A 20476-nucleotide genomic window follows, 5' to 3' on the forward strand; every position below is an offset into this window, starting at 1 on the left:
TATGTTTGCTATTATTATTCCAGTGCTATCCAGGTCATGTCTACATTAGACAAATAAGATCTGTGAGCCTGTTATATTGTAGGGCTCTTGATAGTTTCAAAGTATAAAAATCTGCAAATCCTGGGAGACAGTCTCTATTGATTTCAGTAACACAGAAGTGAGTGAGGGATTATTGCAAGAAAAGCCTTACCAGAGATATTTGGACTTGTCTGGTATGTTTTAGAAACAAATGAGTAACTGATTTTGCTTTTTAAATAGTATTATCCAAAACTGATTTTATCATTGCTAGGATTTTATTAGTAAACTCTGATTCCCACCCACTGAACTGTTTTAGGTGTTTTCAAATATTTTCTTCAGTTATAGCTGTAAGTAGTAATGGAGATCTTATGTCAAGGCACTTAGGAAACAAAGCTAGGGTTTGCCCCCTTGTAGGCCTTCATGTTAAATCAATAATGAGCAAGCAACTCGAGCAAAAGCAGTCCATGATTTCCAGTCATATCTTCAACAGTAGCACCAAGAAAAGCCCCCCGAGTCCATAGTCCCAGCTGGGACTCCCTACTTTTATGTTAGCCGACCTGACTTTCCCCAAATCATGGGACATGTTCTAAGAAGGCTGACTGACCTCAGCCAAGTTGCTCAAAGTTACAAGTTTCCTGACTGCTGTAATCTTAGGTGGAAGAATGGCCCGAGACAAATCCTCTTCTGACAAAATTCTTTCATAAACTGCTCTGTGGAAGTTGATTCGGGGGTAAAGTTAATAGATGACTTGTAAATCAGGGCTGTGTGTTAAGGTTGTTTTGAAAGCTTGTGCTGGGTTAATCAATAGGAGACCAGGTTCTTCACTATGCTTTCTCAGAAACTATTACATTATGATTTTATCAGAGAAGTTAAAGGATGTAGTATTTTTCAATTATTTAAAATTCTCATACAGCACAGTTTTTAGAACTATTAATGGAAAAGCACCATTTTAGCCATTTTCTCATTGATATGTCTCACGTAACTATCTGAAAATGCGGAGAAATTTGACAAGTCTCAAAAATATTTCCAGGTAGGATATTTTGCATATCTGTATATGTGTATGTCTATAATTACAGATGCGTGCACACACAGAGACACACACACACACAAATGCACACATACTCACATACACACACATACATACACACACATGTAAGCTAAGGCAAAGGAATTGAATTTTAATTTTTTTGTGTAGATGTGTATGTGCTTTTTCTTGTGTGTCTGTCAGTGTGTGTGTGTGTGTGTGTGTGTGTGTGTGTGTGTGTGTGTGTGCATGTATACCTTTTAGGATCAAGAGATTAGACTCAGGTCTTCGGGCCTTTATGTAAGTGCTGTTATCCCTTCACCATCTTTCTAAATTCTCTGAGAGTTTGGCACATTATATTTTGAGCATATTCACTCTCTACTCCCATTCTTCTTTTTTTCCATATCCATCTTTACCACCTTACCACTATAAATTCACATCTCACTTTTTTTCTTTTTAATATTCTGCCTATCCTAATGTACTGCCCTTCTGATGAAACATGGCCAACCTATAGGCGACAGTTTTCCTTAAAGAAAAGAGACTTTTCCTACTCCATAGTTATTGGTGGGGCCTGTGAACTCCTTTCCCTTCAGTACTAAAATATTTGGTGGCTTGATCTTTTGTAGGTCTTTCATAGACAACCACAGCAGTTATAGGTTTAGGAATATGGCAGTCATGTCCTACCTAGAAGTCAATGCTTCACTCTGCCCCTGGCTCTAACAGTCAATCTGCCTCATCTTCTTCGATGGCCTCTAAGCCTTCAGGGAAAGTAATGATAGTTTGTGTCTGAACACTCTACTTAAACACTGATTCTCTGGGTTTTAACCATTTGTTTCTGAGATAACTACAATACACTGCACATACCCCAAAAGATTACTTGATGAAGTTTGAGAGATGCAATAACTGATGAGACAGGAATTTAGAGGCAGTTTGATGCTATGTCTAATTAGTACAATAATACTAATTGATTAATTCCTGAGATCTGTGGCCAGTCCTTACTCACAAAAGCTAACTTCTCAATGATTTAAATTTTAATGGTTTCTTGTGGCCAGTGGCTACTGTACTGAGCAGAATGGTCTTGATGATAGCAAATGCCAGCGAACGGATACTAGCTGTGCTTTACTTCTCCATCCATCACTAAGCCTTGAAGAGATTCCTGGGTTTGGTAGTAGGCTGCTGAGAAGATGGGAGCATGAAAAGCCACATGTTCTGCCATCCAGCTAATTTTCCATTCAATTCTGTCCCGACTCTGGTTGTTTTCAGGTAGAAAATCCCAACACAAGCATTGGATTGTAAGTGCTTCCTGGCTTTTCTAAATACTTTGATCCTCAAAAGAGATTTGTAAGGACATTCAGTCCTTTTCACAGAAAACCTGAACCTGAGGCAGTTGGAACCCACCTTGTCATCTACTACAAAGAACACCACTGAGAAAACTGTGGCCGGTCTTTGCTGCATTCTCTACATACCTTGCCCATTCATCAAATACAGCTGTTTTGACATTTCTGGAGGCACTCTTCTGCCCCCAAGGCTTAGTACCATTTGGCATGCTCCCCTTTCCTGCTAGAGCTTTGGATCACACTGCTTCTCTTGGCACAGGATTAAGCAAATGCATGCAATGGATGAAAGGGGAACCTGAACACTTTAGATAACTTTTCCCAGTAAAGAAGACAAGGCTACTGTTCCACGTCTACAGGGGAAAACACTGGGCATGGGCAGTAAGTGCGGAACCTTCGTTCTGCAAATGCGGAAGGTGTGAGGGAGAAGACTCACAAGAGGACCTTTCTCTCCCCACCTCCAACTCGGGCTGTGGTCAAACAGGTCAGAGGCTTCACAACTGCTCTTTCTTTTGTTGGCTGATCTTGTTCCAGGACATTGCAAAAGGTCTATTTACAATCACCTAGAGAGCTAGAATAGCCTCATCTTTATCTAACAAATAATGACCTGTTTTGTGCGATTCCGTGGGACAACAGTGATTCATTATGTAGCACTAGGCCTTTCTTGATGCTCGTAACTGCCAAGCAGATTTCCTATGGCTTGTTCTCCTACAATAGCACTATGTGGTTAAATTAAACCTGGAGAGACATAATTACCTGTATGTGAGGATAGGACTGTATAGACTTAGACATATACACAGACTCGAATGAAATTATTAGCACATGCTACTACAATGGGATCAATCTACACAACCTCTTATAGACATTGTATATTGTGGCACTTTGAATCTAGGAATCCCTTCCCTTTGTCATCTACATGTGACTGATACTTAGGGCTGCAAAGGAGTGATGGCTCGTGTTGAAGTGAATGTCATTATTACACTTCAGGGAATAGTAGTGAGCTGCATTGTTCTGTCCCCAGAGCAAATAGATATACCTGAGCTTTCCTAACTGTGCTCAGTGAACTGAGTGATCCACAGAATCTTATTTTTGACAGTTTTAACAAAAATAGTGAGCTATCATGTCCAATTATGAGAACGTCTTTCATGAAATCTTTCTGTATTCCTATCTAACCAATTCTCCATTATCACACTCTAGACCCAAAGTGGCATGCTTTGGAATGTGGAAATGAGAAATATCCTTCATGGGCTGGAAAGATGGCTCAGCCGTTAAAGGATAGGCTCACAACCAAAAATATAAGAGAAATATCCTTCATCCTTTAAACTTTGAGCCTCTGTGGGCTACTTTTAAGCGATTATTGCATCAGAGCCCATATTTACTATTTCAGCTATCTTGTTATAAAACATATTTTTTAGCCTGCAAGCACTGACATGTACCACCTTTTAATTTTCCAGTCTCTTTTAAAGTTCAAATGTAGGTGATAGTTAATTTTGATTGTCAACTTGGTTAGATTATGAAGAGTCTAGGCATTCAGAAGAGGTTACTGTGAGTGCATCTGTAAGGGCATGTCAAAAAAGATTAATGGAGAGGAATTTCATTGACTATCAGTTGTACCACCTCATAGACTACAGAATAAAAATGGGGAGAAGGGGATGCAAGTTAATAGAGGTCTCCTCCCCAGCTCCCTCTGATTCTTGGCTGCTGTGATACCAACTGCTCTGCCATGCCATGTACTTCCTGTTAAGGCCTGACACCCGTGATCTGAATGAATACATGGAATCTCTTTGGTGTCAGGTATTCTGTTATAGCAATGAAAAGTCCAACACTGTAGAAGTAATTTTTATTTGTCAGCTATACTTGTCATCTTGGAGACTCACAGTTGAATAATCTCACCCTTTCTAGCTCTGAAATTCTTTCAGAACTCTGGAATTCTTTCTGACTTGCTGGATAAACTCATTTGCTCTGTCTTAAACTCCTCTCCGAGATCACTGATTCAAACTGGCTTCTCTCTGCTTTGACTGAATTGCTCTGCTTAGCTCCAAACTAACTCTACCTATTTGTTCTAATCTTTTGGCTCCTTCTTATTCCCTGGTTTCTTCTTTCTTTACCTGCAACTTTTCCTTGTAAAACTGTTTCTCTCTCTCTCTCTCTCTCTCTCTCTCTCTCTCTCTCTCTCTCTCTCTTTCTCTCTCCTTCCCTCCCTCTCTCTCTCTCTCTCTGCACTGCTTTCTTAAGTTGTTTCTTTTTCCTATCTGTTTTCATGAGAGTTGGGCATATCTTATCTCATTCAGTCTAAGATTCATACTTTTGTCCCCCAACTAGATGTCTCTTTGAAATGTAGCTGTTTTCTTTTACAAACTAACCTCATCTTCATTGTTATGGATTAAATTGTATGGTTCTTGGCCGTGTCTACACTACCACTAGACATGGCCACTTGGGGAGGTGGGCTGCGGGGAGTTTGACTGAACTTCTCCCACGCTGCCAGCCACCGGGACAGGTGTTGGGCTGTAGAGAAGCGTCAAGACACTGCTCTGGGGTCTGAAAAGCCACAGCTGGGTCAGGAGTCTCTGGACCTGCAATAGAGCCGGGATCATGGGGTTCTTAGTCTCTTGGACATCCAGGTGCCACTGAGAGTCACAGAAAAGCTGAGAATTGAGTTGGACCTACAAGCTGTGTCTAGCCAGGGGCCAGGGGTGAGGGTTGGAGAAAGATCTTTGGCTTGTTCCATCTGACAGAGTCCTTGGATTGGTGGACACAGGCTTGGTGGTAGTTGTGGCTGGGAATATAGGGAGGCCTTCTATGGTACACTCAACTGCGGCTCTGTAGGCAAAGGCCTTCTCCATGGCTCCCCATGGTGGATCTCCATGAAAAGAGTTGGTCTGTGGTTCTAAAACATTTATTGTCTTGTCATGGTGGGAAGTGGATGCATAAAACTGTACCCCACTTCTCAGGGTGGGCCTGAGATTAAATATCTTTGCAGGGAGGAATGGCTGGGAAGGGAAACTTATTGGCACTCCTTCCACGACTCTAGGTACTTCATTAACATGAAGAACTCTATTGTGAGCCTACTTGACTGTGACCATGTCTTTTTTCCTATTGTCTTGGTCTGAGATGTTAGGGATGCGTCATCTACATGTGGAGGGGTTTGGGGTTTTGCCATTACATGACTGATGGCCACAAATCTATGGGGGTTGCAGCTAGTGACAGGGGCCTGGTGCAGAGAACAGGCAAAGCTCCTACCATCCCTTTAGGGTTTCCAGGGCCTTAAGCCTTTAGTTTGACCATACCAGGCTTCTTCTTATGGCCCTCAGCCTGCATTAAATGTATGTACTAAGGGTGTGTCTGTATTCTACCCTGATCATATTTTTGAAAGTGATCCCTTGCCAGAGAAGCCATGTTGCTGGATTAAAACTTCTCTACACAAGAGAACAAAATGATCTGTCGTATGCTATCAAAAAACAATATAAGCAATTAATGTCTTATTTGTCAGTACATTCAATTTAAAGCTCAAAATGCAAATGTCAAGGACTGCAAAAATTGTTTAGCAGTTAAGATGAAATACTGTTCTAATAGAGTTCCAAGGTTCAATTCACAGAACCCATATTAGCTAACTCCAGTTCCATATACCTTATTCCCTCAACAGGCTTTCATGTACACCTTTAGCTTGTAGTGCACATAAACCCATGAAGGCACGTGTGTAAGCATGTGTACACACACACATGTGCACAGGCACGTACGCACACACACACACACAACTTAAAATATCAAAATTTAAACATTTAGTGTTGAATATGTTTAAAGCAAAAACTTACAAGAACATTCTAAATCACTTTTAAACCACTTGCCTTTTATCAGTTTCAATCAAAGTGCATCTGAGATTTGAGTAGCAGTCAAGTTCTAATTTATGGATTCCCAATGTTGTGTGAAAACTCTTAGATTTATTTAGCAGATGAGAAATTTAGCTCGTAATTACATTTATATTCTAGAGATGTTAACATACACGTTGGGCACTGTAGTTTGTCAGAAATAATCATCTACTTGAGTTCCAATAAAAATGGAACAGAACCCGTACAAATGTAAGAAGTTAATGTGCATCAGGTATTTATTTTCACTGAGCTTGAGAACCAATACCAATATCAATGTATGTTTATCAAAACCACCTTTAAGTATAAAGTATATATTCCTTGTGTTACTCCTTTTTTGCGTATTGCCTTGTAAGCTAGGCAGAAGAATATCATGTATACTTTCAAGATCATTGAGTTTTCTTTTGTTTTCACTAACCATTCATCTATCTAAGCTGATAAACCAGAGAAAATAGCATTACTCAGATGCTCATCCTCTTTAAAACGTAGAAAAATGAAAGGTAAGATTCAGTGTGATTGCTAACTCAATGAGTCAATAGTACCGTACCCAGTCAAAAGAAGGAAGGTAGGGCTGGAGAGGTGGCTCAGTGGTTAAGAACACTGGCTGCTCTTCCAGAGGTCCTGAGTTCAATCCCCAGCAACCACATGGTGGCTCACAACCATCTGTAATGGAATCCAATGCCCTCTTTGGTGTGTCTGAGGACAGCAACAGTCTACTCATATAAATAAAAAAAATTAATAAAATAAAACCAGAAGGAAGGTAATCACTGGTTGCATCAATGGGAGTTTTCCATAGGAAAGGCATCAAATTCTTAGTCTGGGATAAAGAGTTCATTTTGGCCCGCATGTTTTCATGAGGAAGTGATAAATAGAAGTTTGTTCGGAGAAACATCACAACCAAGACTTACAGAAATGAGGTTATATGACATTTATTGACAATACTTGTTGACAATAAATTGACAAATGACTTCAAATACTTTAAAGATTTATATATAAATATGTTGAGACTGGAAAGATGACTCGGCAATTCAGAGTACTTCCTGCTCTTCCATGGATCAGAGTTCAATTCCCATTACCAGGCTTGTTGTCCCTCCTGGTCCAAGGAATCTGAAACCTCTTCTGCAACAGCAGCATATATGTGTCATATATGTGTCGTACATAGAAACATATGCCTAAATAAAAAGATAAATGGAAAATTGTCATATATATACAGAGAGAAAAATGGTTAAATGATAAATTTTAGGAAGTAAAACTTTGCAATCATAAGAACTTCCTAACAACACAGGGATAAAAAAAAAGGTGCAATGAATTGTGATTTTCCTATATGAATAAAAACATGTTGTTAAGTTAGGTGCTTTAAGTAGAGCATACGTCTGATCCGTCTACAGTAAGGGCCTTGTGTTGTCTTCACGGTACAATTCTGCTTCTCTCCAGGAGAATAATTTAGTCGACTAGCTCAAAGGAATGAGAAAATATGTTTGTAAATTGTGCTTGTGACTGACACTGCGAACCCCTGGCATGCTAAGACCTCTGAAAGTTCAGTGACAAAATTCAAAGATGTGTGATGACTGCTGAAGCCAACAGGGCAACATTATGCAGAGGAAAATGGATTTCATTTATTGCAAAATGCATTGTGTGGAGAAAGAGAAAAAGGAAGGCAGATCGTGAGAAACCCTGTATCAGGCCTTTTCAGTTCAGGTAAGTGCTAAGTCACTATCAGTATTCTAGGGATTTACTGCAGGTGGAAAAATGTGCATCAATTTGCAATGAACATGTTAGGATCTGCTGACCAACTCCACAATAACTGAATGCGCTGGGTCAGAGCAATGAGGGAAGGGAGTTGTCAGATTTCAGCAGTTTTGAGGCCCTGGGCTTTGTATTTTTTTTTTAAGCTTGATGAAGCAGGAATGTCATAGACAGCTTCCTGTATGAGTCAGGTCCCAGCTAGAAGTGATGCTGCCATGTTACCACATCGCTGTGGTTCTACATGCTTTTTTCTGGAGTGGGCAACATTTTCTTTTCCATTCTGTCTGTGGTCTCCATACTTGTGACTTTCAGTCTCTTGTCTGCCTTCTTCAAGCTTGGGGTTTTCTATTTTCTGGAGTTTCTAGTAGCTTAACCTTCTTTATCTGGTTTGTAGCCACTGTTTTGCTTTAGTTCTATCCATCTGTTGAAGCTTTTCCAACCCACTGTTGCCTTGGGGCCAGGTCGTAGCTCTTCCCAGTAATGATTAGATGCTGTAGGTATCAATTTTAAAAAGTTTTAAGTAAGCAATCTCTCAAACAAAGTGCACTTTAATCTTCTAAGAACCTGTAAGAAATGGATCTCAACCCTAAGGACAACTTACAGTGAAGTTGTGCATTAAGATTTACCGAAAATGTGCACTTACTTTCTCAATAAGTGCTTCTTCCACACCGTTTGTAAGTCTCGTGCTAGCTTGTGAAAGGAAGGTACTGAAAGAGTTGTGTCTGATCTCAGGGAATATCTTACACTAGACCCATTCCACCATGTGCTTTTTCTCTCGAGTCCAATTTACTAGAACTTTATGACTTTCATTTATTTTTGCTCTTTACTCCTTTTCGTTTTCTCTCTTCTACCACAGAGGTAACAACTGCTACACCTCACATATAGAGGTGTGCCTCCTCTTTGACTTCTAGACTCCGAAAAATGAATTTGAGGTTAAGAAAGATGTCTTAAACTAGAATTCAAATCTGGGGTAGATGGGTGGTAGTCAAACACAGAAAGCATTTGACAAACCAATTTATCCGTTAATTTTTAAAGACATATATATTTCAAGTGAATTTAATTTGCATATTTTCTGACTCATTTCCATCCCATTATCATAAGTTCTTTTTTAAAGAGTCGCTGCATTTTTTACATTATCCGAACAAGCACTTGTGTCATCTGTGACTTCCTAACCTTTGTTTTCTGGAACTCGACTGTAAGAAAATCCTTTGTCTAAATCAAGGCCTTGCCCGTCTTCAGCTTCAGGAGGAAGCACAGAGAGCAGAACCCTGCTGGGTTTGCCTGTGCTCTAAAAATTTGAACTATTTGCTGGTGAGTTTTGATATCAGGGTGTTCATTTAGAAATACCTTCATTATGTCAACCCATTATTTAAACAATTCATATTAACTTATGGAAAAGACAAATGGTCAAGAGGAGCAGCCAGGATATAACGAATGGGTTGTCTAATGGCATCACTGGGATAGACCTCCTCCTTCATTTTATGGGCTCTCTGTTGATTCATCCCAACATCATGCTCTTACTAATAAACACACCACTGCTGACTTGGCTTCCTGCAGGTGGTCTGTTAAAACTGCTGTGTCCTTACATAGGCAACATCCATGTGGAAACAGTGAAGTGTCATAAGCTGCTCTTAATTCCAAAGTGGCATTTTAAAACAACTAGATCTTGCAGAGGCAAACAATGATGATGCTGCTATTTAGAGCTTCAGATTATGTCAGAGCCCAGAAAAGACAACATGTTTGCTTATACACATGAGCTTGTGGACAGAAAGTATGGATTATATTTAATGATTATTGTATGCTAGGCATATTTTCTGTGCTTTATATATGCTCATATTCTTTTCTGCTTAATGTTCACCAAACACATAAATACATTTTATTAACTTTGGTTTGTAATGGAGGATGCTGAGGTACAGGGAATGTTGTCTGAGGACACATAGCTATGAAATAAAGGAGCAAAAATTCAGCCCTAGCCAGAGACAGTTTTTACTGTTTCAGAAAAAGTTGTCGTAATGTCTCAGAACCAGAACACACACACACACACACACACACACACACACACACACACACACACACAGATGCATGCAAGCACTCACGTACTCATATATCAGAATAATGCATTTAAGGAAGGAATTAGCATTGGTTTCTGGGAAAAAACTCAGACTGGTACTAAAGATCTATTGACTTTTATTTATTCTTTCTCTCTTCTTAACAGCACAATGTCTTTAAATAAAATACATTACTGTATTTCTACCAGGGTCTTCATCAGCAAACTAAAGAGCAAATTAAAAAGGAAAATGCTTGCCCTGTAAGCTTTCGTGATTCGCTGGCTACATAAAAGCATGCACTGTTGAAAGCATTTGAAGCCAGGCAGGTCCTGGGTTGGGTGCTGAGCCATGACTGAGGACAGTGCACAGAGCTGGGGTCTGTTCTCCCTGTTGGTCTCAGTTCTGGGTATGGCTTGTCAGCTGTTGCCTATTTTTCCTTTTCAATCTTTTCTTATCAGAGGCAGAAGGCATAAAGGATGCCATCTGGGATTGCTTGTTTAGATACAGCATGGTGTTAACAAGTTTCCCTCTCTCTTACTCTTTCTTGTTTATTGCTAGTTGCAAGGAGCAGAAGTACACATGTCCAGATGAAGCTATCACCAAGGATCTGTTCTTCATCAAAAACTTCAGGGCAACAGGAAAGGCAAGGCAGGGCGCTCGAGTATGAGAGAGAACAGGCAAGAAACGCTGGGCTGTGTGAAGATGCATAATCACCTCCAGCACCTAGAGGAGCTTCAAGGTCAAGCTATTTGAAACTGTGAAACAAACCGTATGAAATTGCATTGACACCCTCTAAAGGAGTTAGGGACTGTGTATTTCTTGGACTCTGGAGGCTGACAGAAGCATAGCACCTCCTAACCTGGTAGAGAGATTTTTGATGGTTCAGTGTGAAAAGCACGAGTTTGACTTACATGATCTTTGAAGTCATGTTCTGTCCCTGACCTACTGAGATTCCATGTAGGTGGACTTTGCACCTGTCACCAGTTCCCAAGAATGTTGGTTGCTAAATCTAGTCGATCTTATCCTATCATTAATATGCCTATCAAAAATGGGAAGAGCTCTTTTGAAAACCAAAGTCCAACTGTCAGTCTGGCACAGAACCGTCTGTCCCTTGTCACTGGGTGGGACAAAACTTTGGAGCATTTTGTTCTTTGCTCTTTGTCAGGAGGAACGTGACAGCAGACTTTAATTGGGTTTACCGTCTTCCCCTGTGTAAGGGACTGGTTTCATTCTGCTTCTGTGAAAATGACCTGAGACATTAGTGAACATTTGAAGTTACTTAGTCTCTCTCTCTCTCTCTCTCTCTCTCTCTCTCTCTCTCTCTCTCTCTCTCTCTCTCTCTGCTTTACTTTTCTTACCTGTTAAAATGAGATTGAGGCTGGTGCTATGGTACAGAGGTAAATATGCCAGCTATGAAGTCTGGCAATAAGAGTTTCATCCCTGAGATCCACAAGTGAAATGACAACCAGTTCTTACAAGCTGTTTTCTGACCTCCACGTGCACACTGTAATATATGAATTTCCATATGCATACACATACTTGCACTCAATGTAAATAAATAAAATATAAGTAAAACTTTTAGTAATCATAGTGATGATAGTATTGGTTTTACAGTTTTGTTCCAGTGTTTTTGTACGATGCTTGGCTCATGACATAACTAGCTGCAGTATCAGTTACTTTGTTTGCTCTAATACTGGCTAGATGGATTGGCAATTCTGATGAAGGGTTGCCCCTTTAAACATTCTGGAACAGTAGAAAGGTTAGTCACCTCTACTGCTTTGGAATGAGAATAATTACTATAGCTTGAATATACTGGCTTCTAATTAGATTTCTTTCAAGAAAGAAATCAGTCCCAGCTGAGTCACAAGCCAGCTCTTGATTTCCCCACGCTCAGGGCTCACACTCCAAAGGGCCTGTGGATTAACTTCTGCAGTGTGCTCGAACACTGCTGGCAGTCGTCTGTATTTCTGCAATGACAAACACTGCTTGTCTCAGAAAGAAAATATACATGCATAAAATAAGTCTCCATACTGCTAGTGTCTAAATTAAGAAACCTAAAAAACAATTTGTGGAAGCGAGCAGGCAAAACCAACAGCAGTTTTGGCTGGAAAAAGAGCAAATTCCCCATTCTGCAGTGGAGGCTCCCCCATTGTGCTGATGGGTCCTGTCCAAAGCCAGCGTTGGAGAATGCACACCAACATGGCACCTTGGAACACATGTGCATTCAGAACAGCAGAACACTGGTAAACGAAGGTCAAGGAAACAGCACCAGGTCAAGGTATTACTGAAACCCTTGAGGAACTCTGAATTTCCAAAAGACTGTCTATGCTGATCAAGGGACCCACAAAGAGAAATTGTGAAATCCTCATTATGAAACCCTTTCTGCAATGTGTGACATCAAATATGTCTATTATTATTTACCAAAAGCTATGTCATATCTACCTGGGGCTCTTAAATCCTGGGTAAGAGGAATTGCAGCCATTCATCCATTCATTCACTCGGTACAGTTTAACATACCTCTTCCCATCCTCAAAATATTCCAATCACTCTGCTAACTGCTTAAAAAGCACCAAAGGAAAAAATGCTATCTCTTGGCTCATTAATGTTGCAAAGAACTACTTTGTCTATAGAGAGATTATTTCGTGTTTGTATGGATGCATCACCTGTTAATTAAAAAGTCTATGGCCTATTCCTTTAGGTAGGAAATGGGAGATGGGACATCTAGGAGGAGAAAGGATTCTGAGATAGAGTCAGGCAGAAGACCCGGCAGGAAGATGATAAGACAGACAGACACTTGGTGCCTGGGCACAGCTAACACAAGTAACCAGCCTCATGGCGAAATGGAGGCTAGAAAAATGGTACATTTTAAGTTGTATCTAGTCATAGAAAAGCCTAGCTATATGTCTAAGGTATGTATAAGTATATTTTGAGTCTGAGTCTTATTGCTGGAAGCATGGGTCTGAGAGAAAGAACTGAACTTAACTTCACCATTGGTCTAGTGTGTTACTATCCTTCAAAGTTAAATTTCTGTCTTCTTTGGAGGTCATGTCTACAAAGTATACAAGGTTGGATCGCTACTTTCCTTAGGCAAGGAACTGTTTTATTTACTATCCTGCTAAATGTATATAATGAATATTCTGTTGATATCAGATTGAGTTATCTTCCAACTGGTCTATGAATTTTTAAAAAATTAATTTTGGTATGTACAATAGTATAACTAGCAAAAACACTTGTATTACTCCATTTTGTATGTCTTTAGCACAAGTTAGTGCTAACATGGGGCATTGGACTTGGCTTTGTTGACTAGGGTTTGTCAAACAGAGTACCACAAGATGTGTGGCAAGACCAAAAAGAAACTTGTCTCAAAATGTTAAGTCTGAATCAAGCAGGCCTTGCTTTCTTCACCTCAAAGCTCTACAGAAAAGCTTTTTCCCTGACTATCCCCATTCTAAGGGTTATTGGTTTGTGTTCCTTGGCTTGTGGTTACCTGCATGTGGGGTGTGTTTTTACCTGGCTTTCACTTTCTGCATCTTTCTCACTATGCCTTTCTTTCCCAAGAATACTTAGTGGATTTAAGGCCACCTCAATTAACCCAGGAGGAATTTAATTTTCATTGGTATCTGTGAGGATCTATTCCCCAAGGTCATGATCACTAGTTAGACATCACTTTGAGGGATCATCTCAACCCAGTCAAGAGTTCTAAAGTTTTCCAGAGAATTTACTAAGAGTAGAAGTTGACTTTAAAAGCACAGACTCAATATCCAGAATCAACTGAGGACCACTGCATGGGCAAATAAGTCTTGGAATGAGTGAGGATAAAAGGTTATAGAAGCAGACTGAATGCCAGCCAATCTAGAGTCTTCTATGGAGTAGCCCAGGTGCATAGCTCATCTTGGTTTCAGCCTCATCATATGATCTTTCATTCTCACGTTTGGTTCTTATTCTTATTCACAAGCCAATATCATGGTACTGGGTATTTGGAAGGATGGCACTTGGTCTTTTCTCTATTTTTTTTTTGAAGTACAGAACTCCTGAATTAGCCATTTCCATGTCTTCCTTAAAACCTTTCTGTGATACTGATCCATATGTTTTCTTTCATCTTTCTCTCATTGAAGTTATTTGTGAACATTTACAACTAATTACCAATACCTCTTTACTTTTAACCACTATTGTTTTATGCTATCCTTTTATCATCTGCCTAAATGTCTACTAAGGAGATTCTTAAATGGTAAGAGAATTTTGAAATTGTACCAAAGGACCAAAGGACTTATTCTCTCTCAGTCTTGCATATGCCTTTTAGCAACAACATAATCTCCATAATAAAGAGGCATGCTGCTGAGGAAGCCCACTAAGAATCAAATCTCTCTCTCTCTCTCTCTCTCTCTCTCTCTCTCTCTCTCTCTCTCTCTGTGTGTGTGTGTGTGTGTGTGTGTCTGTGTCTTTCTCTCTGTCTCTCTCTGACTCTGTCTCTCTTTTTCTCTGTCTCTCTCTCTTTGTGTGTGTCTGTGTCTTTCTCTCTGTCTCTTTCTCTCTGACTCTGTCTCTGTCTCTCTTTTTCTCTGTCTCTCTCTCTCTCTTTGTGTGTGTGTGTGTGTGTGTGTGTGTGTGTGTGTGTGTTTCCTATTTATGGGCCCATAGGAAGTTGTATGCCCTATTCTGTCACTCTCTGCCTTATGCCTTAAAGAGAGGGAATCCTCCTGTCTCTTCTCCACTGCTACTGAGCTAGGCTTATAGGCACAGTGCTTGCCCAACATGTGGAGTTTTAATGGTTCTGAAGATCCCAACTCAGGTCCTCACGCTTACAGATCCTGCGCTATTACCCCTCCAGCCACCCCCTAGGCTCCTTTGCGGAGCCAGTTGGAGTAAGCTAAGCTGATGGACAAATTATGTCTCAAAGTGACTCTTCTTTAATGGAACATGTCTGCTGATGTACACGAAAATCATAGACAGACGAAACAAATGCTGAAATAGGAAATTCAAACCAGAATGTGAGCTTGTGAGGCTGAGTTCTTTCCCATTGATTTGACCTGTTTCTTGACAGCTTGAAAGAAGCCAGGGGAAAACTGTAGAAAAGGTTTTCTCCCAGAGGGTAGCTGCCACCACTTGCTCAGGGTTTTATCACTTGGGAAACTCTGCCAGGATAGGGCACACCCAAGTCTAGGCTGACAGAGCACAAACTTGATTTTCTTCTCTGTCTAATCAGACAATTCATTGTATCATTTCAAGCTTAATGTCCAAGGATGCTGGGGACAGAGTAACCTCGTCTTCACTTTAAAGTGCTGATTTAATAACTAACGTGTGTAGCTTCCTTGCTATGATCTGTCATTTTCAGATCACTCCTAAGTGAGAGCCCCTCCACTCAGTTTTTTCTTTAGCCAAAGTTCCTTTCACACTCCACCCACCTCTAAATTTCTACCTTTGAACTGAGCAAAGTACCCTAGCAAATGTTTCACAAAATGAGACTGGACTTCTCGTTGAAGGTCTACTTTTATGATTTTAACTGGTCATCTTTTTTTAGAAAGAAAAAGAAAGAAGGAAGGAAGGAAGGAAAGAAGGAAGGAAGGGAGGAGAGGGAAGGGAGGGAGGGAGGGAGGGAGAGAGAGAGAGAGAGAGAGAGACAGAGACAGAGACAGAGAGAGAGAGACAGAGAGAGAGAGACAGAGACAGAGACAGAGAGAGAGACAGCTGTCTAGAGCCAAAGGAGATGGAACAATGTACTGTTTTCTACATACGTCTCACCAATATACTACTGTCTTATTGGCAGTTGACACCTTTAATTCAGAACTGCTTCTGAAAGTAATAGAACTTCGAGAATTCACCATAGCCTCTCATCTGGGAAGAAAAGGAAAAAAAAAAGGAAAAAGATGCTCAAGTTCATTCTCTCCTCCCTCTCCCTCTCCCTCTCCCTCTCCCTCTCCCTCTCCCTCTCCCTCTCCCTCTCCCTCTCCCTCTCCCTCTCCCTCTCCCTCTCCCTCTCCCTCTCCCTCTCCCTCTCCCTCTCCCTCTCCCTCTCCCTCTCCCTCTCCCTCTCCCTCTCCCTCTCCCTCTCCCTCTCTTCATTAACGTATTTGATCCAAAATTATATATAAAAAGCAAATTTCCTCAGGGGTACCTGGGAGTACCACAAGAAAGAATTTATTTTTATTTTCTTATTCTTCCCTAATTTTTGTTCTGCTTCTTTTGATTTGATATAAAACATTATGAAGCCTAAGCAGATTTTAGAATCGCTGATATGGGCCTCCTTTGGTCCATGAAGAAAACTTTCAGAAACGTGTGTTGAGCCTTTTGACAAACTTTTAGTATCATAAACGACTGCTTTTCCTGGCTTCCCTCCCCCTCAGCCATAGCTCCCCTTTATGCCCTCTTGCTTACAGCGAGTTCCCTGTTTTTAGCTGAGTCACAGCAGCTGGCTGGCTCCTCCAGGGTCATACTGTACGTAACACAGAATCCTCTCTGTTGGCTACCATGGTGCTTCAAAAGAGGGCTGTGGCAGCCGCAGAAAAGCATGCTGGGTACTGCAGCCGAGCCTTCCTTTGAAGCCCTGAAGCAAGCGGCTGGCAGAGGGAGCCTGGGACAGCTCAGAGATCCAAGGTTCCTGGATAACATGGCTTTGCTGAATCCCAGGGCTCTTGCTGCCGTTCCTGATGCTGTTCAGAAGCATGCCCTAAGGAAACTCAGAACAAAATCCAGACAGACAGAAGCAGAGTCACATGGCATAGAAAAGCCAATGGCTGCCAGGAAACAGCCTTAAAACTGCCAGGGCCTTGGCACCAGGCCTGCGGCTCTGCCAGCAGGGTGAACAGTGGGGTAGGAGTGGTGGTCATTTTCCTTTGCCAGTCAACTGGCTTGTGTCTGGGCTGGGAGGACCTGCCGGGAAGCTCGATGTTTCTTTCTTCTTTGAAAGTAAATGTTGGTTAGTTGAAGTAAAATATATGCCCTAACCAGGTGGAACAATGCAGATTTTCATAGCTAAAAACAGAATCTGCTGGTTTTCCGATCCTGAAAACTGGACTGCTCCCAACTCCTAAAAACTAAAGGCTGAGTATTTTACGAACTTCAGATTCCAAAGCCCAGGTTGATTTAGTGGTTCTTTCTTCTTATGCGTCCTCACACTATTGATCGCTATCTGATCTTTATTCTGTGAAATACTATTACTTTATAAACGGTTTATAAGCCAATAAGAGAAGGAAAAGAAGAAGAATGTTATCCAGGCAAGGCATTTTCTTACAGCGTGTTGGTGAAGAATATTTATGCATTAATATTGACAGCATCCCCTTCCCCCCCCCAGGGAGGGTGTGTGTGTGTGTGTGTGTCTGTGTGTGTGTGTGTGTGTGTGTGTGTGTGTGTGTGTGTGTGTTTTCCTGGCCTCAAGTAAACACAACTGAAGAAATAATTGATTCTAAATGGAAGATTTCAAATTGCTAAGTGTCCCTGTGTCACATTCAAAGGCTGGCTTATTAGGAAAGTGGAACGATTTACACTGTACAGCTGTACCTTCAGAGGACACGGAATGCTGGAATACTTTTAAAAGATAAAACGATCGCCAGCAGATGCTATTTGTTGCTTCACTGCGACATTAATAGAAACTTATAAAACTGCACAGTTTATCATTATACCCAGAGATGTGATGCAAATGCTAAAACAAAGAACGGAGTGTATTATCTCGAGGTATTTACATTTCTCTTTCAATTAACAGGACTCAATGAAATACTTAAGATAGGAGATTTCACCTCAAAAGACAAACTTTTTAATTAGGCTGCTTTTCTTCAGCTGTAAGTGCTGAAGACAACCAAAGTTAAATAGAAATATCCCGTAGAAGGCAAAGACTAGCCAAGGGAAAGGTGACATTGGACGTGAACCTGTGGGGATGATTGTTAATTGCTCTTTTGAGAGGTTAAGGCATACAGGACGCATAAGAACAGGGTCACCTTGAGTCCAACACATTAAAATGTTCTTATTCCTACCTATGCCATCTAAAAACAAACAATACAAATTACAACTAATTTGCTAGGAGCCAGTAGTTTCCCGGTGTTAACAGGTGTAAATGCTCTATGGAGTATAATCAGCCTGTGTTTGTTTCAGAATTCTTTTTTTTAAAATTTTTAATTTTTATATTTTTGGTTCACAAAACAACGAACAAGCAAAACGAACCTTACCTTCCCTTTCAAGTAGGATTGAAATGAACAGAAGTATAAATGAGCCAACACTTCCTAAATGAAGACACATATTTGATATGAAGGAATTCTCACCCCCACAAGAGTAAAACCATGCATGGTCCATCAATAAGAATCATAGTAAAGTCTTCAATGAACAAAAACAGAAACAACGGCTTTGAATGGTAGGAGATGAGGAGGGAGTTGCTCAGTGATTCTGTGTTGGATTGATTGACTTGCCAACACTATACAGGTAAAATATCTGAATGGTTTCTCTGGAAATGTCAAGCTACAAACGATCATAAAACATCTATGCTGTGCCAGGCATATAGTAATTTCTCATTTTCTTTAAACAAAAAGGCCACCTTTTATATTTAACTTGCCATAATGGGTGGCCCACTCCTCATGAATGTAAGCATTGGGAAGTCTTAAGTCAAAATTAGAAATGATTAAAACAAGATACATTCTATCTGGATCTCGTGACCATCAGACTTCTCATACTGTGAGAAGTCATGCTCAAAGACAGGATGCTCAAACAGTGGAGATCAGTTTACCAACATGAAGATTTGACTTGTGGTTTATGCCATTGGCTTACCCCTTCTCTTCTCAGTCACTCCCGTCCACTGTAGACATAGTCTGGTACTGTACATATAGACATCTCAACTCTTTGGAGAGTCAAAGTCCACAGAGTCATTGGCCAACCTACTTGCAAAAGGGAAAAAACAAACAAACAAAAAACAATACCTAGTGTCAATTCACTGGTGTTTAGGTATTCATAACAGAGTGGTGTCTACCTGCAGACACATTTGCCACAAAAGAACATTGGCTTGTGTGGACTTTATGGGAGGAGAACTAACTTTCAAGCATCTTACTTCGTTGTTATATCATATATTCATTCCCTGGTTTATTTACCTTATCTGAACATGCACTTGTGGCATTGCTATTACTTGCCAAATATTTGCTAGGTACCAAATGAAGATAATCAAGATTAGCCCTTGATTTTAGAGGGTTACACTGGTCCCTATGAGGAGTTAGAGTGGAAAGAAGTGTTATGTGTCAAAGAACTGGGATTCATGTTTGAACGCACTATTTCTTCTCTGTTTCTAGTCATCTGATGTCTTGGAACAAGCCTTTGCCCTCCTCATCTTCCTTGCCACATCTGTAGTGACTCGGGTCTGTATTTCTATCAGAGTATGGTGGGAATGTTTTATATGCTTAATCTTTTTTTGAACTTCTTTTTCTTTCAACACATAGTGTATGGCTCCTTAAAGCAAATCTCTGCTAAGCAGTCATTTAAAAATATATTAGTAACACAGCATTCTTGCTCAAAAATCAGATGATAATTCAGTTTAGCTGTACAGACAAATCCTCAGTCTGCATTGTTCTCTGTAACCTGGTTCAAGTCAACTAGACAGCCTTAAGTTTTCCAGGGTTTGACAGGATTAACATCTTGGCTTCCTGCCTTAAGATTTGTATTTATGACATATCTGATTATGCTATACTGTGATTTAAATTCTTCCACTGACTGAAGACTTGATAAGATTCCTTTGACTCCTAGATCAAGTTGAAAAATGCATAAAGCAAAAAAAAATGCTTCTCTGACCTCTGCCTCTCTGTTCAACATCATCATCTATCATTAGCTATCTATGTCTATTAGCCTGCCGTTCTAAACTGATCAAAGGCCCCATACGCGGGACTCATTTTTTTTCAATATTACTCTTACATCATGTTTTTTTTTTGCTTTAGAATACAATTTTCTATCTTGTCTTTCTAGTGAACCTACTTCAAGAAAAACATAAATTCAGACATTTTCAAGATTTCTCCATGTAAGAAGTTTTGAAAACACATATAGGATGGTAAATGCTGAACAATTTTGTATACATCTGTATGACATTATTACGACAAAAAATCTTATGAACTCGACTAATATAGTGTTTTACGTTTATGGTGTGGTATGTGTCTACCCCACTATATGTAAAGATCCTAAAGTTCAGAAGGAATGCGTAACTCCTTCATGTGTGTATCCTTATATCACATCCCAGTGCCGAGGTCTCTAGTGGTGAGATTTGTATGGCTATGTGAGAAGATCAAATTACAGCTCCCTGAGACTGTCCTCAGGCCTCTGTAATGAATTATCTCATTTAATGCTGACGACAGTCCTAGGAAGGAAGCACTAGCTAGAGGATCTGCAAGTACAAACACACCGGCCAGACGTCATAAAGACACCACTGAAGGAAAGAGGAAAGTCGGGTTCTTGTATTCTTTAGCTTGTGAATTAAATCGTGCCGAC

General features: G+C 40.3%; 1 long non-coding RNA gene across 2 annotated transcripts; it reads right to left on the reverse strand.

Annotated features, from left to right (window-relative positions):
• Positions 1–7152: 7152 nt before the first annotated feature.
• LOC102548590 (uncharacterized) lies at positions 7153–16714 on the reverse strand. 2 transcript variants are annotated; one of them, XR_010053393.1, is made up of 4 exons: positions 16406–16714; positions 15773–15865; positions 11392–11537; positions 7153–7411 (listed from the first exon to the last, which is right to left on the reverse strand). It is a non-coding gene; the product is annotated as an uncharacterized LOC102548590 (long non-coding RNA). The 2 variants fall into 2 exon arrangements; XR_355643.5 differs by lacking the exon at positions 11392–11537 and having other exon boundaries at positions 16406–16701.
• Between the last annotated feature and the right edge of the window lie 3762 nt (positions 16715–20476).

This window comes from Rattus norvegicus, chromosome 7 (assembly GCF_036323735.1).
Source record: "Rattus norvegicus strain BN/NHsdMcwi chromosome 7, GRCr8, whole genome shotgun sequence".
Lineage (NCBI taxonomy): Eukaryota > Metazoa > Chordata > Mammalia > Rodentia > Muridae > Rattus > Rattus norvegicus.